This window comes from Balearica regulorum, chromosome 8, assembly GCF_011004875.1.
Source record: "Balearica regulorum gibbericeps isolate bBalReg1 chromosome 8, bBalReg1.pri, whole genome shotgun sequence".
Lineage (NCBI taxonomy): Eukaryota > Metazoa > Chordata > Aves > Gruiformes > Gruidae > Balearica > Balearica regulorum.
Genome location: NC_046191.1, coordinates 15,965,400 through 15,993,257, shown reverse-complemented (window position 1 = coordinate 15,993,257; position 27,858 = coordinate 15,965,400). Strand labels below are relative to the sequence as shown.

At 40.8% G+C, this 27,858-nt stretch overlaps 1 long non-coding RNA gene across 1 annotated transcript in view; it reads left to right on the top strand.

Annotated features, from left to right (window-relative positions):
• The first annotated feature begins 1,109 nt into the window (after positions 1–1,109).
• Positions 1,110–27,858, top strand: part of LOC142602751 (uncharacterized) — a 231,117-nt gene continuing 204,368 nt past the window's right edge. The window contains exon 1 of the long non-coding RNA XR_012836523.1: positions 1,110–1,229. This is a non-coding gene — a long non-coding RNA (uncharacterized LOC142602751). The remainder of the gene's footprint in view (positions 1,230–27,858) is intronic.

The following is a 27,858-nucleotide window of genomic DNA, read 5'->3' as shown; positions in this document are numbered from 1 at the left end:
TAGGAGGACAATTGTATATCTTTTTTTGTATCAACAATGATAACGACATCCAGTAACACAGATATGCATATTGTTGTGTCAGCATTTTTGTTGTTTAGGAATTTGAATCTCACCTGAGTTGCAATTTAGCTTGCAAAGTCTCAGCAGGAAGTATAGCACTGTACTTCAGTTATTTAATCAACAATAAATTCTACTTTACTGTGTGTGCTGTTGTACTTTACTCTTTTTAAAGAAGACATTGTACCTTTCAGAAGCAACTTTGCTTTCATTGCACATCTACTGGTGAACCATCACACTTCAACATAGCGTAGTAATTGGAGTCTAGCAATGCTCCCTTCTTGTGTCCGTACCCTATGCGATTTAATACCAAGTTTTGCTATTCTGTGGGGAGAAATGGTTTCACAGGTTGGTTGTGTTGGTCTTGGACTACTGAGTGCTGAGATTATTTCTGGTTCTGGGGACTGTACGTGGAAATCTGAAATCAACTGAGCCATATGACAAAGTACCCATGTACTGCATGGGTGCTGTCACGCTGCCTACGCAGCGTTCTGCCTCACCTCCGGTCCTTAGCAGACATCAGTAATGTCACCAGTTGTGCTGCATGCGGTAGCCGGCATTTTTGAAAGCCAAGAGGCTGATAGCAGGGCCGGTGTCAGGGAGAGTTTGTCACCTGCGGGAAGTCCCCTTCCTCCCATCCCTCGAATGCTGGGCTGCATTTGTGTTTTGGTTCTGTGAGTCTGCATGGCCAAGCTTAGAAGAAATAATTCTCCTTTCTGAGAAGGGAGGGCTGTCTCAGCCTGCGGGATATGCTTGTTCAAAACACCAGCGAAATAATCCATTTCCAACCTCCGGCCCTTCAGCACAAAGGACTAAGGTTTTGTGGTGCCATGGCAATAAAGGAATTACTTTAGCACTATTGCTGGTGGTTTTTCTTAACTGTAATTATTATTATTATTGTTTTCTGCAAAATCGTTGGGGAAGCAAGGGAGATTTTTCCCAACTTTAACTTTTTCTTGTTGCCAAGCTCAAGTGAGAGAGAGCAGTCTAGAAATAATTAACCCAGCCTTTTTTGTACTGGTATTTATTGGTTACTGGGGAAAATTTCTTCTGGAAGCTTTAATTCCTGTGGATACTCTTTCCTTTTAATCACATGGTGCAAAAGACCCTAACCCTGCTTAACTGAGGAGTAATTCTTAAGATAACAGTAGTTTTCTACAAATTAATATCAAGTAAGTCTATTTTTTTTGTTGTTGTTTTGTTTTTTTAAATATTATGTTATTCAGGCGGAATAATAAGGACTGGCAGCTTCTGTGCAATCAGATATTGTCAGGCAGTAGTTTGAGAAGCATTCATCTACAGGACCGACGAGACGGCCGGGCGTGCGCCAAGCCCTTCAGGGCTGGTGTCTGTGCCCTCGCAGGTAACCAAAGGCGAAGCCATCGCTGCTGGGCAGCTGCCCCGCCGTCCCTTCCCGGGAGCTCCGGGAGGCCGAGAGAGCGGAGGGCAGCCACGCTGCTGAGCGGACGGGCTTGGGCAGCAGGAGCGAAGGGGGTTGAGCTATCGGTATTGGGCTGGCAGGTTGGAAGGAAATCTGTCATGATGGTTTCTGGAAAACCGTATGCTTTGAATCGAGTTCAGTCAGGCTCCGCTGGGTTGTAATATTTCTCAGGCTGAGTAGTTGCTAATGTGAGGGCTTCTTTTCGAAGCACGGTGAGGGGCGCTTAGCAGAAAATTCTCTCAGGGTTGAGCCTATAATTGTCACATACAAAAATACAAATTAAAGGTGGCATCCTTAAGTTTATTCATTTTTAAAAGCATTTTGCTTTTCCTATATATTTTGAGTTGTATGGTATCACATGGAAATTACATTTTTAGTATCTTTTTATAATACAACATAAAATATTAGTGACATTTCAGACTCCTGAGTAACGCTAATTTGTAACTTGTATAAACTAAGTATGTCACAGACAACTTGAGGATTAACTTGCAAACCTAATTCATGTAATCTTAGCAATGTAGGAATCTTGCAGTTGTTTGGAAGAGAAAAAGGCAGATTATCAGAGGTGCGGAAAAGTCAAGTCTTTTCTAATTACTGCTCTGGTTAAGGAAGAAAACCCCAAACTCTTCTCAAGCTCCCCCCAAAGGAGTTCTCTCGTTTAAACCAGTAATTGCAATTAAGAACATCAAGTAAAAGAATTATATAATGCTGCTCCATTTTGCTATTAAAAGCTTAAACTTTTTCTTCGTTAAAATTGAAAGAGGAAAAAAAAATCCAAAAAGGATTTAATTAACTAGTAAACTTGAGTGTTTATCAACTGTAAAAATGATTTGATTTCTGTAGCAATAGGATATAAGTCAACTTGCAGATTTTAAAGATCAAAGTTAAAATAATTACAAAAACAATGATTGGCTATTTATTTATTTATTTTTTTAATTGAATTTTTAGAGCTCAGTATCTCAGGATATTTTTTGCCCACTTACTATGGGTTATTGGGATTTGGTATTTAACCTTGCATTTATTCTGCAAGCTGTAAATTAAAAGGCTAAATAATCGGTGTGACCCTTAATAAAACCTCAGTGGTAGAAAGTTGCTCTCAGGTATATCAGCTGTGTCGAGGGACTGTAACCGGCAAATTTCTGTCTTCTGTTCATGTTTGGGCTCAACCGAAATCATTTCAGTTAAGGTGTAGTTCAGATCAGCAGCAGTGTATTAACCGGCCTGAACTGTGAAAGGTCGTGGATGTGACAGGCTGCATCCTGCCAGCCACAGGGAGCTCCAGCCTGGAAGAGCGAACGCAGCCTAAATTTCCCCTTCCCCTTGGTCTGCAGGCTGCCCCGGCTTCTCTCCTGCTTTCTGGAGCTGGTTTGCAGGGTGGCAGAAGAGGAAGAGGGGTGGGATGCTGAGCTGTACGGGCTGGTCCTTCCAGGGGATCAAGAGACTGTTAATAGTGTTGAGTAGAAAATCTAAAATTGCCTCGCAGATTGTTGGGGCTGGTTTCCGGAGAGATGCAGCAGTGGGTGGTGTTCTGTGGAACAAATGATTTTCCAAACTCCAGGTGGGATGTGTGATGTCACTGTGATTCTTCCCATGTAGCAAGCATTACACCTACACTTGTGTCAAGTGTTTGAAAGATCGAGGTCTTACATGTTGCAGTGCAGTTTCAAAACGTCCTTGCTTGTGTTGTAGTTGATCTCACAAGCGACAAGTCTGTGTCTGAGGATAGCAGAAAGCTAAAAATGTTTATTCTGGAATTAGCTTGTGGGAATTTATGTACTTTTCCTTTAGAGCAGCACTGTCTTCTGCCTTGATTGCACAGCCCCCATCGAGGTGCTGGCAGGCAGTGTTGAAATGAGGAAGAAAGAATTATGGCTGTACAGCAAATTGCAAGGGCAGGCAGTGAAAGCGTAGGGCAGTGAGTGTAGGTGCCAAACCCTGCAGCTGGGAGCCACAAGGCTCACCCGTGCACTCAGCCCCAGTATCTCCTCCTTGGGTTTTGCCCTCAGCTACTCTGAAGTTGTAGCAATCTGACACCAGGGCTGAGTCGAGTGTTTCCTCTCTGCTACCCAGGGTGTGGTCCTACGGCTGCATCCTCATGGACGGAGTTCTGAGGGGACTGAGAGGAGCTGCAGCAGGCTGTTTCTCGGGGTCCTCGCATAACTCTTCACATCTATGGATTTGGGGCCAGTTTTAAGTTTTGCGTTGGACGTGCTTGTTTGCTATCCAATTCAAACTTGCATTATCAGTAATTGATGCTGTTCTTTTTACTTAATGCAGATAATACTTTAAGGAATAGTTAGATCTTGTTTTAAAATTGTTTTTTGCACTGTGATGATTTACTTCTCTGTGTTACTAGTGATCATCTTTTGTCTTCTATAATGTTATAACTTCAGTTTTTCATATCATATTTTCATTGTGGAGCTCTTCATATCAAAGTTTCCGTTATTGAAAGCTTATCTGATATACTGTCTTCAAAAGTGTTTTGATTTTGTTGTATGTTGCACAGATACAGATAGTGCAGTTAGTTAAAACAGCTACATTTCTGCTCCAGAGGTGTGGTGCTGTTTATCAATTACAATGTTTTCACCATTCATGACTTGGGCAGAATTGCTTGGCTGAAGCTTGGCTCCATTCATGTCTCTTCATTATTTATATGTAATAATTCATTTAAAATTTCACTTATCAATCAGGATAGCTGAATTAAATATAACATGTTCTAGCTACTTCTGGGGCAGCAGCTCTAGTGGGAATACCAATCAAACGGCACGGTCACAACTCTCCTGCTACCGCTCTGCTCTGTGTATGGGTGCAGAATTTAGCTACACAATTTCCCTCACAGATTTTTAGGGAAGTTTTAAAGATGCTCAGAAACTCTCGTCTGATTTAATTCTCTCATCTCCTGGTGTGATTTCCATTGATTTAGAGATTAGGTGGGTACATCTGGATCATGCAGGATAAACAGCTTTTTAAAAGATAGTGAAAGATGAGATTTTTCTAAATATCAATAAGTTTTTCAGTAGCTACTTTTGTGTATGATTATGCAAAATCTGTTTTTCTTTATTTGTTGTTCACAAAAAAGGATGAAGCTTTCAAACTGTGGTGACTAAAATTATATGCCAAAACCATATTAATACGTCTCAGTAAAAAGAAAAAGGATTTAAAGGTGTTAAGCATTTTGTTCTGCACCGCTGAAATCCAAGAGAACTGTAAGTGTTCTCCTATGTTAATAGGGAATAATTCTCATCTATTTTTACACATGTAGGTTTGAGTGCTTTATTTCAGGTGCTTATTTTCAGAAGATTGTCCTTTGTTGATTAGACTTATTCACAAAAATAAATGGAGAAAAAGTATTTGCCCTCCTTTAGTACTTGTAAGCCCATGTGTACCCTAAGGATTAATCTCTTTAATTTAGATTATTTGCCCCAAATGAGAAATAGCCTGAAGGTTACTTGGCCCCGTATAACTACCACATGGAATTGATTATAAACATTATTACCGCAGTTCTGCACAGCCCAGGTGGAAAGGACAGGGGTTATTATTAAACATTTTTATAGCACAACAGATGTACACGCAAACAGCCTAACACAGAGGAGACAAAACAGGACAACAGCTGAGGAAAACAAGGGTATAGAGTTATCACTGGTGAGAAGGTGTCAGGTAAGGAAGAATTTAAACCAGGTGGTTTGTGAGTGCGGGAAGGCCCACCAAGGGCAAGGTGCGAGCAAGTACCCGAAGCGGGAAGGGCTGTGTTAGGATGCCGTGCTACGTCTCCGCTGTAAGAACAGTGGTGGAGTTCTCTCAACAAGCCTGAGCATGAGGTGAATGGATCAGTTTAATTGTCATATCCTGTTTATTCTGCTACTGTGCACAAATAACTGCATTTACACTGAAATTTTCAGTGAATGCTTTACTGTTTGCTGGTCTTTGCTGTTCCTGCCTTAAACTCAAGACTAGTAAGACTGCCATTGCCATATGAAAGAACCAAAACAATTTGTCATAACCTCGTTTCCAAAATTATTCTTCCCTTTCAATGTACTTATTTTTGATTAATATTTTTGTACGTGTAGATATGGTATTGAGCACTTCGGTAAAGTAGCCTGTAGCTAGGACTTAAGCTTGATAAAGGATCTGTGACAAAAACAGCTAACGTCTCGCATCATTAGCCATTCCTTAGCTGAAATAATGATGGGAAGAATAATCAGCTTTTAAAAAGTATTTAAAATCAGAAGCTAAGGGTTATTTGTAAGATCAGTTTTGGAATTAGAGTTGAATAAATATTTTTAAAGGGCTGGAATTGTTGAGCAGAGAAATTTGTGTCAGTACTGCACATTCACCAAAAGAGAGCAACATAGGCACGCTGTACGTGCTTCAGGCAAGTGGCCATTTTATGTCGTGAGCAGGAACGTATTGTCCTCTGTTTTAGAGTCTCTATTTTACCTGCCTCTGAACGTGATGGATGTGGTGCAATTATTAGTTAAGTTTATGGCTATTGATGATGTATGTTTTATGGATCATATTTTTGTCTTTCAGATGTTTACGTAGAATATGTTTCCTCATTCATTATGATTGCATTTAGGATACATGTTTATACATTTGTTGAAGCATTGCTGGTTTTTTTCCTGTTAGAAACTTTTTTCAACAGCAGACTTTGCATTCATGAATTTTCTTTGGTTAAAGTTATTAAAATGTACTTAACATTTTTAGTTTTCTTAAATGCTTTGGTATGGTCTCAGCTATATTTTTGACTGACTTGGAAAAAGAAAAATCTTGTAAGTCTAGAAATGTGCATTTTTTTTAGTATTAATGATGGTTGCCCTCCTGAGTGTGTAGAGACTGTTTTATTTCACATTGTTTCATTCTATTCATTTTATTTCACATTGTTTTTAGCCCCAAAGTCTTAAGTCCATCGTAAGTTAGTAACTGTGGATTTTTTTTTAAAGCAGAACTTGCGATAAGCAATCCTCAACATATAAGAATGAGGGATTTGTAATGCACAAGGTTATTTTCAGACAACAAATACTTATCTGCAGCATCCAAAACATCCCTGTCTCATTTGTTGTAGCTTGGGGTTGGGATTGGTTATTAGCAAGTTGGTTGTTTACATTGTCTATACATTACTACATATACCTTGTGGTCCCTAGCTGGCATAAAGGTGTTGGGAGCATGGTCTTGTGACCTCATTTACAGCAGCGGCTAGATCCTGTCCTAGGATCTACGTAGGCTGAAACGAGGGTAGCTCTTATTGCAGCAGGCAAGGGGAAAGGGGAGATGAGCAACAAAGCCTGTCCCACGCCAGGCTGAAAAGGGCAGTCGTCTTCTCCCTCTCGTACGCAGGAGAGAACGAATGGTTTGACTCCTTTCTCCTTGGGTTATTTCCTGTATAGTCCAGAGGTTGAAATAAACCAGATCCAAGTTAGTTGCAGCTATTTTCCTGCTCAGCCAGTAGAAACTAAGTGCCGTGAACTTCCCAGTGGCTTCCAATGTGCCAATAACAGACGTTTCTTCAGTACAGGGACACTGACTGCATGCAGTAGACCTGTGCGTGGGAGGACATGGGAGGACATGCTGAGAACTGGGGCCCTCGGGCAGCGGTGGTGCTGGGCACGGGTGCCCTCAGGCGAGTCCCGAACGCTGCAAAGATTCTTGAAAAGATCCTGTAGTCCAAATGGGCTTTACTAGGATTCACTTAAGGGGGTCCAACAAAATGTCAGCTGCACGATATCTTCAGGCCTGTGGAAGGATGGAGGGGGTCAGAGAGCAGGAGAACAGGGAAAATAGAGATGCTGAAGAATTGCTGTAGCAAAACCAGCATCCCATCATGCTTATTAGGAATGTGGATGATGCACAGTAACAGAAATGAAACATGAGATGTATGTAAACTGGGAGTGAGTTTGAATCTAAATGTGGCCAGAGGCAACGCAAATGATACGATGTTCTTAATAGTTAGAAACCTTATATGACAGGCTTGCTGGAGCCAGGAGGTGCTAGGTGTGTGTCACTGGAAGGAAAATTATGTTGTTCTTCAGACTGGATTTTTGAATGTATATGCCCCTGTTTGCTTCTATTTAAAAGTAAAAAATAGTTAATTTCAGAGTCCAGTATTCTGTGAAGGTTCCCTGTGAAGAACAAAAGGGTAGCTCTGATAGATGCTCGGTGTGGGAGTGAGAGTATGTTGGGCTCTGGAGAGCTAAGCAAAGATACAGCAAGATTTGGCTGTGCCTGAGGCTTTCAGCCTGTGTTTGTTTGTTGTGGTGTGTCTGTTGGAATAAGGAGCTCTTCATCTGAGACCTCCATGCACGGAGAGTGACCTGTGTGTGCCAGGCAGGCTCTGCCCCTGAAGAGCCACTCTCTCATCTCTCTGCCAGCTGCGCATAAGCATTGGATTGAACCTGTTTTTCACTCCCACTAGAAGAGATGTCTGCATAAGCTGCCCAAAGTCTAAATGTAGGGACTGCATGTAAATAAGACAAAATGTGTGTATATTTACAGATCTACATGTAGGTACACATGTGAATTTTCCTCAAAATATTTAAATCCAGAATTCTGGAAGAATGGATTGTTCAATAAAAATATACTTTTCTGACTACTAGCCAAGATATAATCCTTTTCCAAATATGTCCAGACTAAGTAAGCACTTGAAAGAAGCATGGGCTAATAATTCTGAGGCTGCCGAAGCATTCAGGACTATGGATAATTCACATCTGAGATTGAAATAGAGCATTTCTGAAACTCCTGTTTCAAAAGCACGGGCTGTTGCAAAATAATCTTGACTAGTTTTACGTGGAGTGGGGTACACTGATTCTGTCTAAATGAGAGGTGTTTAGCATAGTTAAAAAAGCTGAATTCAGAAAGGCTGCTGGAGGACCTTATGGATCACTTAGTTTTATAGACTGAACTCATTTTCCTAATGCTGATTCCTAATATGCAATAAGAGTATTCCTTCTTTCTGAATTAATGAGGTTCATCGTGGGTTATACAGCCAGGCTGGGGAAAGAGCATTTGCACAAGAGGCATCTAAATGAGAGACCCTCGTGGATTTCTGAATCTACATTTTTGTACTTAGTTCTAGACAAAAAGATATTTCCTAGAAATTATTTTTTTGTGAAAAATGTTGAAGTGTTGAATTGACTGTTCTCCTGACTCACTGTAGTAGTTGTCTGTGTATGTACACAATCAATCAAGAATTGTGTAAACTTATAGATGTGAATTAAACTGACTTCAGTGTGAATGCCAGTGGTACACAGAGACAAAACGGGACTCAAGGTTTCCAGACAAAGTTTGTAAAACTCCTGTGAACAGAAGGTGCTTGTCCTTTACTAACAAGTTATGTATCAGTCAATATAATCTGCAGTGTTGTTATTGAACCATTCTTATTTAGAGCTAGATCTGTAATTTTCACGACTATTGCTGCCCTGTTCTTTTGTCAATAGAAACCTTCTGCTGGTGATGCTCTGGTTTGCAGGAATGCAAACAGTGAAACTACCAATTCTAGACCAAAAGTTCTGGGAAGTTTTGGTGAAATAGAGTTTTTGTGGCTGAGAACATGCTGCCTTTAGGTTCCCACTCACTGAAAGTAGGGGAAACTTTAAAAAATGAGGGCTACTGTGCAGGTGGGATGATGTTTCTGAAGTAGTAAGCAAACAAGTGTGTCTGCACTGAGAGTTTCATGTGCTGAGGAAGTACTCTAATATACACTGCAGCTGCACAGAAGTTTCTTGCTTTAGCCCGCACCCTTGAGAGTAATGGGCAAGTGCTCAAGACCAGAGCCCTGTTGCTTCAAATTGTGATAATGTCAGCATAAAAAACCAGTTAGGGTTGATCCCTGAGTAGGGAATACTGTTCATGGTCATAATGTGCTCCTGTGAAGGTCAGGTTTGGGAGAAATTTTATACACACACACACAGAGGTTTATTTAAAAAAAAAAAAAATCTACCATCTGTTCCCCCATATTTTGGCCATATTTATTAGTGGTCCAAAGCTATAGTGGTGTTCCAGATCTTTGCTGATTTTTAGTCTGCCTCTTTCTAGTTTCCATCTATTGACAACTATTTTCTGCTCATCTGTCTATGCGAGGCAGAGCCTGAAGTGCTTTGTGCAGTTGATAATGGAATTTCTGGCAAAGGTAGATTTCAGCTGCTAAGGGAGAGAAATTATTGGAACGGGAGAAACTTCCAATTCAACTCTTGCTGTGTTTGCTTCTGTGATTTGTTTGTGTAACGCAGTGCTGTAGCTCTTACCACCTAAACAACCCTGCATCATCTAGTCCCCTGCTGTAAGGGTGAGATGTCTAAAAGAGCACAGCAGGGGCATGAGAATTGCGGGACTTGAAGATCAGAATTGACCAATACAGAACGTACAATAATTGTTTAAATCTGTAGTATCCAACTGGTGGTGGCTGATGGCTTCAGACTTCTGCTTCTCATAATGATTTTAATGAAGCTGCAGCGTTCCAGCCATGTATGATGTGAATTTGGAGATTGGTCGCTGCTCTGCAGTGCCCTCAGCAGCAGGATGTGGACACTGCTGCCACACCACTGACAAGATGTGACTGTTACCAAAACGAAGCATGGGAGCAGTAGGTATTTGTCATGAAATTATTTTGGCTTTTGTTTTATACGGAAAAGCTTCCTAAGATCAGCAGTCATTTAAAATGCTTTTAAGCATATAACTGAAATGTAGCATGAATTATCGTTTCATATTTTGTTGCTATTCTTTGCATGCTGTTGGTGATTCCTGGCTCTGTAAATTATAGCTAAGTTAGGCCAACCTACAAATCCTGATATTTTTGCATAATCTCTGTTGTGAACAGTAAAAGCATGTGTATTCTGCTAATCCATATTCGGATACAAGCCTGCAGTCAGAGTGGTAAATATAACTTGTTTTTAGGCCAGGAAAAATAAGTTATCATTTTTTTCCCATGAAAACACACTTTGAAGTAACTGAAATATTGCCTATTTTGTGTAGTTTTGTTTTTAAAACTATTTTTAAATATTCCACAGCAGACATTCTACCCACAGAAAACAGCAGGAGAATTTTCTTACATAATAATCTGACAGATGTGTCACGGTATCTAATCCCTTAAACCTCCAAAGCCCTCTGATAGTGGATGTTTTAAAAGGCCAGATTGAAAAGCATGCTGCTCTTTTATTGAGTCTTTGCCTTCAGTGCCCATTCCACACTCGATTGCTTTATTTTGCTAAAGCAGGGTACGTGATAACTTGAAGTCAAGAGAAAAAAAAATTATATCTTAGAAAACAGAATTAAAAATACCATTAAAATAACAAATGCCAAGTGAAAACACCATTTAAAATCTGCATTTACATCTGGATCTTCTCATTCAAATCTTTTTTCCATGCTTTCTCTGAGATTCTATCAAGAAGTAAATCAATAATAATTACACACACAAAATGACCAGCAGACTTGCAAGTGAACCATCAAGATTTTCACATTCCTTAACTATGCAACCGTGTAATCTTATTACTGTAACTCTTGTACTCTTTCGTCTCAGGCCTTTCTGTGCCTTCGAGCATCGTGCCCGAGTACACCGCAGGCCACTCAAAGTGGGCGACTCTGCCTTCTACTTGCCTGGGTAAGCACCTGGCGTTCTTTTTAAAATAACAGTCATTAGAATAGTCTTTGCCTCTTAGCTCATTTTAGCCTTTTCTTTTTCAGAGCAGTTATAGCTTTAATAATCCAAATGTCAGAGGGAACATGAATTCAGAGGATCAGGGTTTCAGTTAATCATGTTAAATAAGTTCCCCTGATAGTTAGATACAGCAGCATACAAGCTTGTTTCAGCTCGCAGGAATTTTGGATAACTGAGGTTTGGGTAATCAACATTGCAATACATGTGACTACTGTGTCATTTGCCATAAATTTGTGTTCTACATAATTTAAAAAATTGTGTCATATACTTTTACATGGGAGTTGGATCTGAACTTTTTTCCAAACTTAAAGGAAACAAAGGTTTAGAAAGAAAAGCTGACTTATTTTGGATTTTTGACATTTGCAAAAGTGCAATGTAGTGTTAAAGGTGTAGATGAAAAATGGTGTTTTAAAATACATAAAACCACCTATAATTTCTTTCAAAGCTGTTGTCAATGTTTGTTTTGATAAAATCATAGCTTTCTAGTTTTTGTAATCCTTATTACTTTTAGTAAGGCAATAATTTAGGGCTTTTCCTTTGAAATGTGAACTGACTTGAGATATCTCACCTGATGAGGCTATCAAAATTTGTGAAATGACAGTCTGGGACTGAGAAACTAACTGTCTCTTCTTTGAGGACACAAACCGGTCTGTGTTTTTCATGAATGCAACAGCTAACCTTGACTTTACACATGGTCAGTTTCTACATTATTTGCAGCTTTTTAAAAAAAAAAAAAAAAAGGCATTTTTCAATAGACTAATCCTGTAATGCAGTGCTTTCTTTTTCAGTGAGGATTTCCCAGTGATTTTTAGTTCTGTTCAGGCTAAGGTTCTTTATATACCAGCTGTATACACATAAAACATGAGATAAAAACAAAAGGGGACAGACAAGAAATGAAGATTATACACAAAGACTTCTAGGTTAAAGTAGTTCTGCCAGTCTAGCAAATGTGAAATACAAGTTTAAAAAAAAGGTCTTTGCTATTTAAGTGGCACATGTTGCATTATGGACAAGAGCTTTTCTCCGAATAGATTACAGTTCTGCCTGAGGATGGCCTCCATTCACTGTACATCCCTTCCTACGGGCTCAGGCTTCCTCTGTGCTTCCTCTGTTTTTCTTGTGGAGAATCGATGATTTTCAAATTGCCACGTCTCTATCTTTTTTTCTTTTTTTAAAATTTATTTTAATTTTATTACTCTGTGTATATTGAGAGCAGCTTGATGCCTCAAATTAACATTTGGGCTTCATACTGCAGTATCCTATAGCGTGTGTATTCCTCCTATACTGATGAGATTGGATAGTGGATTTCAGACCCTCATCCCAACATTCGCAGATGCTGGGAATAGAAATCAGTGATACAGCGTAGATGCTGCAGTCCGGGCAAAGCTGAGAGCACCTCGCTTGATGTGACTGCTCAGGGCTAAGAAAGAAGGGAGAATGTGGAAGAAGAAAAAGTTGTTCTCTTCCTTTCAGGGAAGCAAGGGAAACCTCTGTTGGTTGGTTTGATGTTAATTTTACTGTCTGTGGAATAATAAGGGTTTTCAGAAGCAAGGGTTTATCTTTTCGTGGAACAGTTTTATTCAGGAAGTAATGGTTTATTGTGTACGCCTGTCCTTTTGGTACTGTCCTAATCCCTCTGAAACAAAATAGCTGTTACTGGGGAGTAGAGTGTCTGCATGGAGAACTGTTACAAAACCTCTATTGTATGTTCTTCAGCAGCTATTTTGGTCAGTTTAACTTAGCTGATGTGCCCTCAAGCCTAATACTTTTTCCATTGCTGGAAACACTCTACCAGTTAAGTTAAGGGAACACTGGAGATTTCAGCCCTGCAGTACATAGCAAGGTGAGGGCTCTGGTCAATGCTGCTGTCTTTCTAAAATTACAGATGCACCTTCTGCTCACGTATACAGTATGCTAAAGGAAAGGAAGAGGCTGTGCTTAGTGTGCTTTGGTTTTTGGAGGCTCAGACTTTCTTCATGATTTTTGAATCATAACTTGGACTCTGATTCTCGAATGCACTTGAACAACCATATAAGCCCTTAGGCATTTGATTTGCCTTTGAAGTGGCAATGACGTTTTTGAAATTATCCAGCCCTTGCTACCTCCACCAGTTATGAACACCTCGTAGCCAACTGCTTGTTTGAAGCCAGAGCTCTGCAAGATGATCGGTGAGGCTGAATCGCAGAGGTGCTTTCTGACCTGGCGGCAGCTGAATGCTGCTCATGCACAAAGCTGAGACCAAGAGCAGAGAAGCTGTGGTGTGCTGAGATGTTCTGTTCAGAATGCTTGCCCAGAGTGAGAAAAATTCTGGCTTTGTTTACTTTGGAGTATGAATTTAGATTTGGGTCTCTGATATCTTAGGATAATATCCTGGATACTGAGTTGTAGATAGTGTCTTTTCTCATTATGAATATTACTTATATCAAGCATAGGAGTTTCAACAGGAAGGAAACACCTCATACGTACCAATATTTTGGTGGAGTGGGGTTTTGATTCATGCTTAACCTTGATGCTCATTCAAGGCTGTGAGGTATTTAGATTCTTTTTTGTTTGTTTTAGGAGTAGGTTTTTTACATAAAGCAGTGGTGGGCTTTTGCAGATGGAGAAATGGAGCTTAGCTCTATATTTTTGGCAGGTGGTTAACAGGTAACTGTCTGTGGAGTGGATCAGTCCCTTGGGCACCCAGGCCTGCCCCCTTTCCCCTGTGTCTCACCTCGAGCTGCCGGGAGGTTCCCCCCGGTGCTGGTGCTGCGCTGAGCCCAGCGCCTCGCGGGTGGGCCGGGCAGTCCAGCACGAGCCGTGCAAGCTGCTCCTGTGGATCCAGCCCTTCGTTCCTCTGCGCCTCTCCCCTCCACTTGTAAAACAGAGAGTACCAGCAGCCTTCGTCCCGTCGGTGCCGCGCGGCGCGGGTTAAAGGCGTTCAGGTACTGCATTGTGCTGGTAGGGACCGTGCAGGCGTCTCAGCCGAGAGTGAAATGGCTTCGCTAAGCCAGCTGCAGAGGTGCACTGAACTGGCAAATTTCCACGTAACTTAGTTTTGGTTTAATCTACTGTTTCTATTTGGATCTTTATTCAAAACCAGCTGGTTTTGCTTGATGAATGCCCAGCTTTTGCAACTGGCCCACATGTCATGCAACATGACTGTGAAAGACCGTCACTGGTCAGCATCTACTGTCAGATTGTTTCTGTCTAAATACGTTGTTGCTTGGCAAAGATGTTATTGAATGAGTAATTGCCTTTTTTCTGTGTAATTGTCACATGACAATTTTTATATTCTTTCTTTATTTTTAAGGTACATTTTGATGTAGTTTATGTAACATGTAAGACCTTACCTCTGTGGTAGCGTTTCAATTGTGAAAAAAAAATCAAGACTGGACTTTTGTTTGAAGGTCCTGGGTCCTGATTTTTTTCACTCTGCTAGTGATATTTACATCAAATGTATTCAACTTGCAAATAGGAAAGAGAGAGTTACTGTAATTGAGTACTGTTTATATTTTTGTGACCAGTTTGCTACATTGTTGAAGCACTACGTTTAAAAAAATCCCAAACAATAAACCAGTTCCCTGATTCTAGAATCCTGTTACAGCACTTCCAGATGTTACCCCATGCAATGTTTTACAACAAAGCTGAGTCTTGTGTTTCATTGCTTTGGATACTGAAGGGGCCTTCAAGAAGGAAACATAAACTAAAGATTTCTAGAAGAGATAAAAGCTGAAGGACACGAGTACACACGGGCAGTGCCTTCAGACGACGTATCAGCGTGTTCCCCTGAAAATGGGGCAAAAACCACACTGTTCCTACCCGAACATTTAGGGAAATTACAGGCAAGAAGGACGCAGGGTGTTCCTCTGCCTTAAGTCTATATTCCACTGGATATATAACCATTTTTATTTTAAAGAACCTTCACAGGTTTACTGCATTTATTTATTAGCAGAAAGGTTACAATCACTGAGAAACTGTTGAAATGTGCCATGGCCCATCTGTCCCCAATTAGATTCACTGTTATGTGTCTACATCCAAAATTTAGATGCCCGGAAATCATGCAGTCAGCTGGCTGGCTATAAAATGTTGTGGGAGAGCATACATACAGTTTCTTACATTGAAACTCCACTTTTTTTATTTTTTTTATTTTTTTTTTTTTTTTTACAAATGAACTAATTGTACCTAGGGCCAAAAAGGGACACTTGAGACCAGACATTGGAGCAGCTATCTGGAAGAAGAAGAGATATGGTCCTGCTCTAATAGATTAAAATATCTTTCTTAAATAACTATTTAACTCGATTTAAAAAAAAAAAAAAAGTGTTCCTAATCTAGAGCTGTGGATCCCTCCAGGTACCTGGAGTTAGGTGGCCCATTGGTAGGAAGGGTGTGCAGTGGGAAGAGCCTGGCTCCGGGGGAGAGGAGGTGGGACCGCCAGCCGTACCCCTCTGAACTGGCAGCTCTGCCCAGTTTCTGTGGGATGTTCTTTGTGTGCCATCACCAGCAGTAAAGATTCATCAGGCCAAATTCTGGTTCTGCTTGCATCTATGAAGAGCCCATGGGCTTGTGCAGGTGGAATGGCTTGGAAATTAGTGAAATTAGTCAATAATTTTGCTGGCAGTTTAGAAAGAGGAGTAAAATTCACCTTCCTGTGCAGTTGGCCGGGGTAATTACCTGCACAGGGCTAGCAGGAGTAAGAGTAGGAAAAAAATGTCTGAATGGGCATTTTTGCAAATGAAGGTATTGGTTAAAACTAGTATTATCGCGAGACAACTTCTAGTGAACTATTAATCAGGAAAACTAGAGCTACTAGGTTTAGTTTTGCTATGTGACCCTTCTGTATTAACTAATTGTCATGTAATTAGCCTGCTGTTCACTGGGAAGGCACACAGTGTGACAGCTGTCAGTGGTATCTACTTCTGTTCTCTTACAGGAAAAAAGGGTGGTGGTTATGCCTAAGTGAAATTTCTTGTATTTGTTATGTACAGTCTGGGTAAATAAACCCCATGGTTACAACACTGACAGTCTTTAATAACCTTTCCTCCCTCCCCACTCTCCCAGCGCTCATCCATAGCAATGATTGCAAGTAGTTCAGCACAGGAAGATTTAACAATAATATTTTGTTGTGAAAAAGGCCTCACTAAAAAGAACTGGACTTGATTTTAATACTGAAAACCAATATTGACAAGTGTGTACTATTCAAGCCTGACTGCTGCCGCAGCTCTTTGCTGGCGGTCTGCTGTGCAGTGAAGGTCAGAGAGAACACGGCTTCCTAACCAGGCAGAGCTGAAGCTCGAGACTGGCATTAATTTAATTACATAAGGATAAAGTGGCTCTAGTCCCCGTTTTGGGATGTTTAATGTGATAGATGTAAATCGCTTCAGCACAGTAACTCTGTTGAAATGAATGGAGCAGCCATAGCTTGTAACACTGGATGGTTTCCTGTCATTAGCAGTCGGAGTTGTTTTCAAATTTCGGATTACAGTAGAGTCACCTCCAGTGTTTGGATGCTCCGATGCTAGTAGTTTCCGAAGGTGGCTATGGATGTCTCCACATATGCTTTCTGCTCTGGTTCAGCTGGCATACGATTGCAGCTGCTGCTTTACCATTTATTCTAAGACTTGTCTTTTACTTTTTTTTTTCCTTCTGAAGCTCTGTTCTGACAGTGCTCCCTCTCTCACGGTTCACACGAAGAAAATTTGTTGCAGGATCAGGCTCTGAATTGGGACCAGTGGTCTGTGCTTATTAACAAAAATGCTTAGGGAGTGCAGATAGGTTAATTGAAGTTAGTTGTGTGTGACCAGGTTGGTTTGTCTTTAATCTCTTATGTTTAAATTTTATATGCATGAAGACAATTAATCCTCTTAACTGCTGTAGACTTTGAAAGCTTAGTAAATAAGTGGCCTCTTTAATTGATGCTATGGTGTTTGCCTGTTTAAGCCAAAATAAAAAGTAAAGAGCTACACTGGGCCTTGAGGGAATCTTCCTCAGTGTAGTGAGAGGTTCTATTATGTAAAAGGCTTAAGAGTCTTCCCAGCTTATTATTTTTATAGTACTGTCTGCTTTGCTCTTTTAAGACAATACTCTTTTTTTGTCATCAACAATTTTGAGATCAGAGAGCACTTCCTGAGTCAAGGCAAATTGAGCAAGATATTTCTGCACTTGACAATCAAAGATGCACTTCTCATGCATGCAGGTTAACACTGCTTTTTTTTTTTTTTTTTTTTTCCTGAAACCCAAAAAGATATTCCTCTCAAGTGAAGGGCTTGTTATCTTCACAGTGTGTACAGTAAAATAATAGTCCAGAGCTTATTTCTTCACAGTGAATCATGAAGTGCTTTACAGAGTGTATATCTAGGGATTACTCACTGGCCAACTGACCAAAATACTGATATTTTGTACCAATAAATCTGTGTAACGGTTTGAATGAGATGAGAAGAAGATCTTCTTCACTTTTAATTGCATCTTGAATTTTATTCAGGTAGCATGTTAACAGTTATTCCACTGAATGCCATGTTAGTGACAGTTAACAAATACATCCTTGTTTATACCAGATTTCAGATCATACCCATGTTTCTTAAATCACTGTTCAAGTGCTGTTTTGCTTTGGCCTGTGTGGTGCATAGATGAGGAGTAGAAAGATGGAGGGGAAGAATCCAACATTTAGAGATAATTTTTCATACACGAGGTATGATGGAGAAAGGGATTGCTTTCTCGTTTATAATGAAATCTAAATTCAGGTGAGCTTCACAGTAAATATTTTGCCAGGCTGCAAATGTCCTTGGTATCATGCCAGCCAGCAGCTGAGCACAGATGAGAGTTGCTGATGCCTCAGCTAGGCTTTTTCTCTCGGTGTCACACTCGCTCACTGCCTCAGCTTGATGCCGCATAGCTGCGCTCTGGAGTTCTCAGATCTGATCACATTTACTTATACATGTAATTACATTCATGTGTGATTTGTTATTAAATTCAGTCATATTTAATAACTTTGGGGAGCTAATAATCTATTTTAAGTATTTTTGAATAACTTTTCTTTGAGGTTCTTAATTTTTTAACACAACTTTTAAGGTCAGTGGTCCAACTGCATAAATTATTAAATACTTCTGAATTTTTTATAACTTTTCCCAGCAATGCAGACTGGATTTTCCCTTCTCTTCACAAGTCCTGGATGTGCAGTATGGAGGGTGATACTGCACATCCTTTGTTTTTTGTTTCAGATCATAGTTGTTAATGTGAAATCCAGCGCCTCATTTTATTAATTGTAGTAGTAACATAGAGAACATTTTGCTCCCTCCCAATAGAATTGACCTGCTTCTCTCATCTGTATGAGAATGAACAGGAAGCATCACGTTCATCCCTTGGTCTGGGCTCCCTCTCCAGCAGAGCTGAGGTGCAGCTGTGGATCAGTTCTCTAGGCAAGGGCTGGCGCTACCCCAGAACAACACCGCTGGAGCAGAATCTGACGGTCTGCATTTCTGCCAATTCTGAACCTGAAGATCCTGTCCTAGGACAGACTTTGCTCCTCTGAAATTGTGGAGCAACATGATATTGCTTGTTTTAGCAGGGTAACAACATAGGGAAAAAATTTGCAAGGCACAAAGAAGTCAAGGTGCAGTTGAACTAGTTGGTGAATTAATCCAGAGAATGGGGATTTTGCTGCTAGTAAGTAGAGACACACACTTGTAAGGTACCTCTTGGATTGCTTTAGATTTCTGTAGTGATCACACATTTGTTTTTGTCTGTTGGTGATTCCTGATCGGAGATCCGTATCTTCCGTACATGACCCTGACTGTTTTACTTCAGCATTTATGTGACTGAATCTACAGCTGTGCTGTGGCGGCCCTGTGTGATGGGTACCTTCTCTATACTCTTGCTCTCTAAGCAAGGATCAACCTTTAACAAACGCTTGGCAACCTGTGAGATTGGGTAGGCATGTTTATAAGGTATCTATGTAATATGGGGAATGAGGAGCTGCCAGATGCCTCTGGGCTGTGAATTGCCTGGAGAAGTCATCCCCCTCATCCTGACCCTCCTCCCCAAGAACCCCATAAAGACCACGGCCACACGGGTGCTGTGGAGTGCTGCTGAACTGAGCTTCCTGGGCTGGCTGCACGATTTACAGTCCATATTACTTTCCTCTTCATAATTCTTGAGTGCAGGAGATTAACAACTGTGGGTGCTGGCAGCTTCTTTTTTTTTCTGTATTTATTGGAGAGTGCAGTACTGCTTCTCCTTCCTTTACCACTTCCACAGAGAGTAAGTGGGTTTACCTGGTAAAAGCATATTGCGATAGGCACATGGGATATTGATTATTTGTGGAGGGTATAAACACGTTGCCAGTCACGTGCTGTAGCAAAGAAGCTTGTAAGTCACAATGAGCTAAGATTTTCCCAGTGCAAAATTTTCAACTGGACTAGTTTATGCTCATGGGAATTTGAGAACAACCCCCTCTGGTATTTTAGCGTCCGTTTCCTTGCATGGATTGAAAATGTTTGTCTTTAAATCAGTAACTCTGCTAGATAAACTATAGCTTTAGTAACTGTTGTCTAAATTCAGAGACTTATTTCACTTTCCCACGAGCACATGTCTGGAACAGTTCAAATAGTTCTCAGTTGGAGACCACCATTAGAGGGTTTGGTGTCGGCTTCCCCCCCAGTGGGTCTATTTTAACATTGTGTCTACCTCAGCCCGTAGCCAAAAAGTAAAGATGCAGTTGACTAATTGCAAGCATTTAAATTCAAATGTGAATTCAAATCTTTGCAACCATGACATCGTTTTTGTTTGGGTCGGCCTTTGGATGTTTGTTGCCCTTCTTATTAATAAGAATCAGTTCAATGTCTTCCCATCAATGACAGTCACGTCAGCCGCATAACCAGCAGCTGTAAAAGAAGCTATAAAGCAAAAATACCCTTCATTAGATTTTCAAAAAACAAAAATTACCCCCTCACCAACTTTTTAGTTGCCACACTCTCTAGACTAAGCACTTTCTTCCCTGACTTGTCTAAATGTAAAAATTTTGGTGATATAAATATTTGATCTATCCTGTGGCACTCTATGAGAAATGGAAGTGTGACCTTTTTTGTTCTGTGATCCATTTTAGCTGCCTTAACACCTTGTTTGCTCTTTTCTTGACCAAAAAAAAAAAAAAAAAAATTAAAAGAAAAGAAAAAATATCTGTTGCTTTTACTTTAAAGTGCTGGAGGCATAGGGGATTCTCTTACCACATCCTTCTACTTCTAGCATTATTGAGGCATTTTGTAAACTTACCTAAATTTCTTGAGTTTCATTTTTGCTGTACTTGAATACTTTAAAGTAGTGCCTGGATGTACCTTATGATTGCAAAATCACAATTCTGTACGTAAGGAATCTTGGGGAAAGCAATAGAAATTAAGAACAACTTAAGATGTGGAGAATACATACCAAGATAAATGAGCCTGTGCATGGGATGCTGCTCATGCTTAACTCTACAACAGATACGTACCAACAGATGCCACAATCTTCAAAACAGCAATTCAAATACAAAACAAGAATTTCCTTTTCATTTTGCATGTCTGTTAACAAGAAGCTTAATTTTATGCTGATGGAATCGGGCAACACGTAACATTTTCTGATGCTGCAGGGTGTGCGTGCAGACTGAAGTGACCACCCATTACGTAGTCTTCCGAAGCATCTCTGCCTTTTCAGGCTGAGCTACCTTGTGCTGTTGCTGATACAAAGCAAGCTATGAATGTTCAGCATTTCTGGAAATCAGACGCAGATTGTCTGAAGTTGGGTGCCCCAAATCTTCAGAAAATGCTGCTAATTAGGCATTTTGCTGGAGGGTGCTCTCTGAAACCGCCATGGGATAGGGTTACTGTGATTGAAGTCCCTTCTACTTTGGCATCTAATTTCAAAATGAGTGACAATAAACACAGTGCCTGATCAAAAGACATGCAAAGCATGGGGTCCCCTCCTGCTGCATATTTATATGTTACAATGTGTTAGAAATACATTTAACTCAGTAGAAACCATTGTAGTTTATATAAATCAGCTGTTATTGAAGAGCTAGCCAGTTCATTAGTGTGTGTGCTTCTGCGTATGTGCTGGGCTGCTGGAGGCAGAGAGTTTCTGGAGTGGCAGACCTGTGATGGTCCTCTTGCATTCTTTTCCATTCAAAGGTAACGGCAGTTAATTACCAAAAGCTATGCAATAGTTTTTGCAAATAAAATACCTGAATCTTTGACTTTTAAAAATACTTTTAAATCAGTTACAACACAAGCAGAGAAATAGATATGAAACATGGGTGGCATGGGGGAAAACATCTCTACCTTTCAGAAATAGGTGATCCCTCCTTTCAATGTCTTTTTTGGAACATTTTGTGTTAATGTTGAAGAAGGAAGCTTTGTCTCTCTGGCTTTATCTAAATCAACATGCAAGAAAATAGGACCCAGTGATTCGTGTGTGGTTTTACCTCAGAGATAAATGTTACTGCATTGTGAAAGGAGGACCATGAGGCTTTATTTGCCCTCCTTAGCATTACGACCACTGCCATGATGTGGAACAGAGAAAGTTCTCCACAGACTGAGTAAAATATCTGTGTATGACACAGTTTTATTTGAGCTGTGTAAGAGACAGAATTGTACTGTTGGAACTAGATATGCATTCTAATTCTCTTGCATTCTTGTATGCTTGTGAGAATGAAACTGGGAAAGTCTAGAACATAAGTCAACTATATATGCAAAATATAATTTAGTCTGTCACCTACTGTATAGTCATGTGTTATAGTCCAGTGGAAGCACTGACCAAGTATGTCTCGAACATCAGCAGAATTCCTGGAAGAAAAAAAAATAAAAAGAAGGAAGAATACCGGTGTAATTTTCCAAATACAGAAATATCCCTTTTCTTTTGAATGTGTTAGTTTCTCCTGTGTATAGCTATTTATTTGTTCAAGACACAGTAATAGTTTTTTGTGAAGTTAAATGTTAATGGTGGGAAAATACCTGTCAAAATAGAGAAGTTACTTCTTTGGGGGGATGGTGGTAAGGGGAAGGAATGCTCTTTCTCACCATCTGTTTTCCCTAGGAGGTGGCCCATGTGGAAAATTGCATGTATAACTGTAAAGTCAACTGCTAATGAGCCACTGGAGGCAATCTTGGAGTAGGAATAGTGAGTCTTATCAGTCTCCTGCTTGTTGTGCTTTATGGACATTAATGTTTGCAATACTCCACGAGTTGGTGAAATGTTATGCAAGTATTAGTCCCTTTTATATATCAGTAACAGAGCTTAGAAACAAAATGATTTTCTCACAGTCATAGGGAAAATCACTGCTGGAACTTGGCGTAACTCTTAAGGAAACTTGTTTACCTGTCCTGCATTCATGGATGCATCAAGATGATTCTTGTGAGTGATTTTTTTTTCAGCACATCTGTGTGGCGTGACACCAGCTTGCTGCATGTGCAATGTACTGCACCTCTGCAGTAAGCTGCTCTGGCAACCGCCTGCAGCGCTACGAAAAGAAGCAACCACTGAGCAAGGCTCTCAAGCACATATTTAACTTCAAGGCCATTGGACCTTTGTTTTTGGTGGGACTGTTTAAAACAGCTTACAGATCTAAGCACCTTGTTTGAAGCAAGGTATAGTCTTAGGCAAGAAACTCTAGAAATCCAGTTTTAACAAAGCTGCCATAAAGAGGTTTGCACCTCTGCAGAAGTAGGGAGCCAGAGGGCAGCTGCTGCCTCTGTGCCTCATTATCAAGAGTTGTGTGTTGGCTCAGGAGGTGGCATGGATCTGCTAAACCAGAGAACCTGTGGACGTACGTAATTATCAGCTTCCACTGAGCTCGGATTTGGACACCTGCTTCCCTTTCTAGTTGGAGAACCAGCATGTCAATAATAGCTGCTCGTTTTACAGAAAAGGAGTGAAGCCTGGAGGACAAAAAATAGTTCCTAATGGTAATATTTGTGAAAGTCTGGTGGAATGCGGCTGAGAGTTGTCACAGACAACATGGTGGGATGTTATTTGTGGGGAAGATGTGAGCAGCTTGCGGTTTTTTTGTTGTTTACTGACTCAGAAAAATTAGTCTGGTGGAATAGATAAATTAGTGCAGCTCCAAGTATTTCAGTTTATGAAAGTGTCTACTCCCTGCTCATTTCGTTTATTATGCCTGCTAGAAGATAACCAGATTGACCTAAACTGCATCTATCTAGTAATTTTCAACTGGTTTGGTCCATGGGCCTTGTTTATTTAATGTCCCTGCTGCACTATTCTTAATTTTATGTATGCCATGATCGCAAAAAGAGATTAGTGAACTCATTGTTGGGTAGGATAAAGAGAATATTTTTGTTCAGAAGTGTGTGATGAGACTCATTGTGTAGAGAATATTTTCTCACGTTAGGCAGCTGCCTAGTGGATTAAATTCTGTTGCAGAGCCTTGATCAGATGTTTTTGGTGTCAGGCTGAAGGGTTGGTGGCATCACTGCTCACTAAATAAGTAAATCCTAAAGTGTTTAATGCAACCCTGAAATAACAGTTTGGGACAGTGATAGTTTAAATGTAGGTAGGATGGGGAAAAGGACCCCGAGCAGGAAGGAGTTTTGACAGCAAAGACTGTGCCACGGAGCGGTGTGCTTTGTTTATATATTCCCTTTTTGTTATACATTTCTCATCCTCAGCAGATGAAAGGAGGCTGTGTTTTCTCTCTGTTTTAAACCTAGTGATACTATATGAAGAAACTTCTAACCCACACACTGATTTAATGAATCTGTAATTTTAGGCTTGTCTATTTGGAGAGAAGGGATTTTCCAACATTTCCTGAGGAGAGTTTCTGAAAAGCAATAACTATAATATTAAAAACCTCTAAGTCACCTTTTTCTCCTCACAGGAAATAACACAGCTTTCCTTGCATCTCTAGCAGTATTTAATTATACCCAAATTCTTACAGAATGACAAATGGCAGGTTGTCTCAGTGGTAGAAGATTTGAATTTTTAGATGTGAAATGCAGATTATGTCAGTCCTGGATTATCTGGGCTTTGCCTGTGTATTGGAGCTCTGTCAGATTTCTTCACTCGCCTTTGTGCTGTAGGAGACACTAAAAGTGCTGCAAAGAGATGTGAAGTTAGCAGCGTGTCTGTAACGGTTGTTATGTGCTCCTGACCGTGACACCTCGGCCTGATTTATTGTCTGACACTGGACAACTCCAGTCTCCCATGGGGGGAGTGTACTGGGTGGAAAGTGGTTGTAGGTGCAGATTTATTTACAGAAAGCTTCCTTGTTCCTTCTGTTCTTTTTATTGCCTCGGTGACTGTATTCAGAACCTTCATTGTGACGGAAAGATCTTTGCGTCTTGTTGGTCTAGGTTTCTTTTTGGGCATGGCACAGTCAAGACTCTTTTTTGCAAATAGCTGCCAAAGAAAGGAGGGTTTGCTGGCTGAAGCGTTCTTTGGCAACAGGGTTAGAGGCAAGCTATTGCCAGCCAATTTGCAATTTGGGTCCCCAGTTCTGAGCTTTGCGGGTATCGTCTCAGCATGGCACCAAAAGAATTGCAAGGCATCGCCTCTTTGGAGAGTTAATGGTTTGGATCTGACAATCTTTTATCCACCGCAGCAAGCCTTGAGAGCAGTGCTGGAGCTCCAGCTGGTGCTTTCTGTGCAGCTTCACACAAGTCCTGGTGGCTCAGAACACCACCTGTATCAGAGCTCACCGTGCCATAGAGGACATCTCGTCACAGGATGGACCCGTCCTGCGTAGCGAGGCAAAACAAACTGTTTGGGGCCATTCTACAGCAGACAATGCCACCTGCGTTAGCTCCCTGTTTTAGAGGGTGGTTTGTGCTGAGGGACTGCATGGCTTGGGTGAAGGCTGGGCATGCAGGATGGTCTCAGCACCAGCTTTTAGCTTCTGCGGCTCAGTTTTGGCCGAGGAGGGCAGGCAGGGCTGCCCTGCTGTCCCGCTGGTTTCTGTGACCCACCGCCTCCTCGCTAGAGCATCGCGCCTTTGCGGTGCTGCTGCCGGTGAGTGCCCCCTCCCCAAAAAGCGACTTCTGCTTGAGATATTTTCCATTAAAGCCACGGGTGTTTTCCTCCGGGAGTCACCGGCGCCTTGGTCTTGCGGGGGGGAGCGGGGGGAGGCTGGTGGCGACAGGTGGCGCTACGAAACTGTGCAAATTGCTCCCGGTTTGGGTTTTTCTTTTTTAACCCGGTTTGATTATCAGTTTCACTTTGCGAATTCAAGCACCCTGTTCCGAAATGGAAGCATTTCAAGACCGTCTGACCTCCCCTCAGCTGACACTGGCGGTGCCTCTCTGCTTGGCAGGCACCAGGACCAGCTCTGTGGGTGCTTTTTATAGTCATCATTTGGGGGAAAAAAAAAATTACACGGAGGAAAAAAAATAAATCACCAGCCCATTAAAGCACTTCTTTTTGTTGTAGCTGCTGGTAAATGTGAATGCCTGCACAGATTGGGGCTGACTGAAACTCTAATCATTATACTGCAAGAATATTTTTGATGGATTTTCAACAGCTCCAGAGTTCCTGTCAGCATCACTGTGTGGCTTTTTAACGTTCTTTCCTTTAATGGGTCCCAGGACCCATGGAAACATTCAGGTCAGTTTAGTACCTGAGTCTTCCCAAGTAATTAGCAGGTAGAATTACCTGGTAGCAGTCAGTGTTTTCTGCTGTAATCCATCTACAGAAGCTGCAGCAGAGTAATTGCTATCTCTGGCGGCCCTGCAAACATGTCTAATTTAATGTGTCAATGGGGATTTTTCTCTCTGTTTTTTCATTCCCAATGCCAGGCTGTGAATTTTCCTTTCAGAAGGCCAGACTCAAAGTGAGATGGATATATTGAACATGTGGATTTCAAGGAAATGTTTTTCCCTGCAACTGTAAATGTGTAAAAGCATTCAGAGCTCGTTCTCCTCTCCACATGACTTTTCAACAGGTTAAATAAATGTATGTAGCAGACAGATACTCAACTATGTGATCCACAGTTACTGGAGCAGATAAATGTTAAGCTGACCGTGGTGTCTCCTCACCAGCAGTGCAGCGTTTCGGTCCTGCTGGCTTCTTTGGGGATGTTCTGGTGTTCTCTGATGCTGACCCAATGATATCAACTACTGGTGAGACACACGTAGCTTTTTAGTCTCCCCCCAGTAAACATTTGCCAGTAGTGAAGGAACAGATGGGCTCGGATCTGCTCCGAGATCAGATGTGGAGTGAGGGTATACTCCACGGGCGGGTTTTCCACCAGCAGGTTCTCTGTTGTGGCTGCCTCCCTGGGCACTTCTGCAGCTGCGTTCAGGAGCACTGCTGGGTCAGAGGGCTGCAGGTTTCTGAACTGCTTCATTTATATAAATACCGCTTTCTTACGTGTTATGTTGTGAGGGCTGTGAGATTTTTTTTTCTGTATTGAAATAAATAAGGTCTTATTCTGCATGTCGGAAAGCACATATTCAAATGATAAAAGGGGTCATTCCCAAAAGGCAGATAGAGAGATATACGCGTTATATATTCTCTACAGATCTATAAACCGTCCTTTGAGTCTGTTCACATCACGTTGCGAGTCACTGACGTTTCCTATTTAGTTTTCGTTGAAGACCCCAGCATTTCTGTTGTAAAGGAAAAATAAAAATAAAATAAACCCATCATGAACAAACCCATTGGGCATATTTCTGAGCAGTCCTGGACACACAACACACAATATTCTTAGTTATTAAAGGAGAGGTTCCCTGAGAATCAGAACCGCGTTGTGTCAGAGATTGTAAGGATACGGAATAAAACTATCCTTCCTGAGAGCACGAGCAAGACCTGATCCTTGGGTGCCCTAACTGGCATTGCTAAACTGGAGACAGCAGACCCATATTACATTAGCCACTTGATAGTGTGATCTTCTCTTCCTTTATGTTTAAAAAATTCCCTTTTGAAAGACTAATTAGCATAGATTTGAAACACTAGAGGACTGTGGTGTGCTACTCAAGGTCTTGTTTTCCTTTTCTTAATTTGAATTTCCCAACTTTAAAATGGAACCTTTGAAACTTAAAATACTGGTTCCAGTGGCTAGCACTCATGTATATAAATACTGCAATTATGGTGTAAATGGATATCAGGATTAAATAACAGTGGCAGAATTGATATTTACCATGAGCAACACAATTTTATTGATGAATTAAGACTGTAATTTCATACAAACCAAAACTAGATCTTTTGCCAATTGGAAGATTCTGCTACTTAAATAAAACCAAAATTGCTTGTCATCAATAGCTACATATTTAATATTAAAAATTATTTGTATTTTGTGGCCTTAAATCCATACAATGTAGTAATGCTTCAATGTGGGCCTTTTCAGAAGGAAGACCTAGAAGTTTTATAGAGAACTCACTCCAAGCTGCCTCTCTATTCAGAAGATTAAAAATCGAGGTCCTTCTCTGGTTTAAATGGCAGTCAGAAAATCCACAGGTAATCCCTGTAACTTTTTTCATATAAATTTGATAATAAAAGAAAGTGTGCTACCAGTATCTCTGTAACATAACTAAGCTTCATTGCATAACTCAAACCATGATGGAGATTTTGACATGCTCAGTGGCAACCTGACAGATGTGTCATAGCGTCTAATCCCCAAAAGCCCCAAAGCTCTTTGAAAATGGGTGTTTCTGAAAGACCGGATTGGAAAACATGCTGCTTTTTTTATTAAGCTTTTTCTCTCAGTGCCTGTATTACTTCCAGCGTCATCTTGTTGCCAGGCTGACTGTGCAGATCTGTA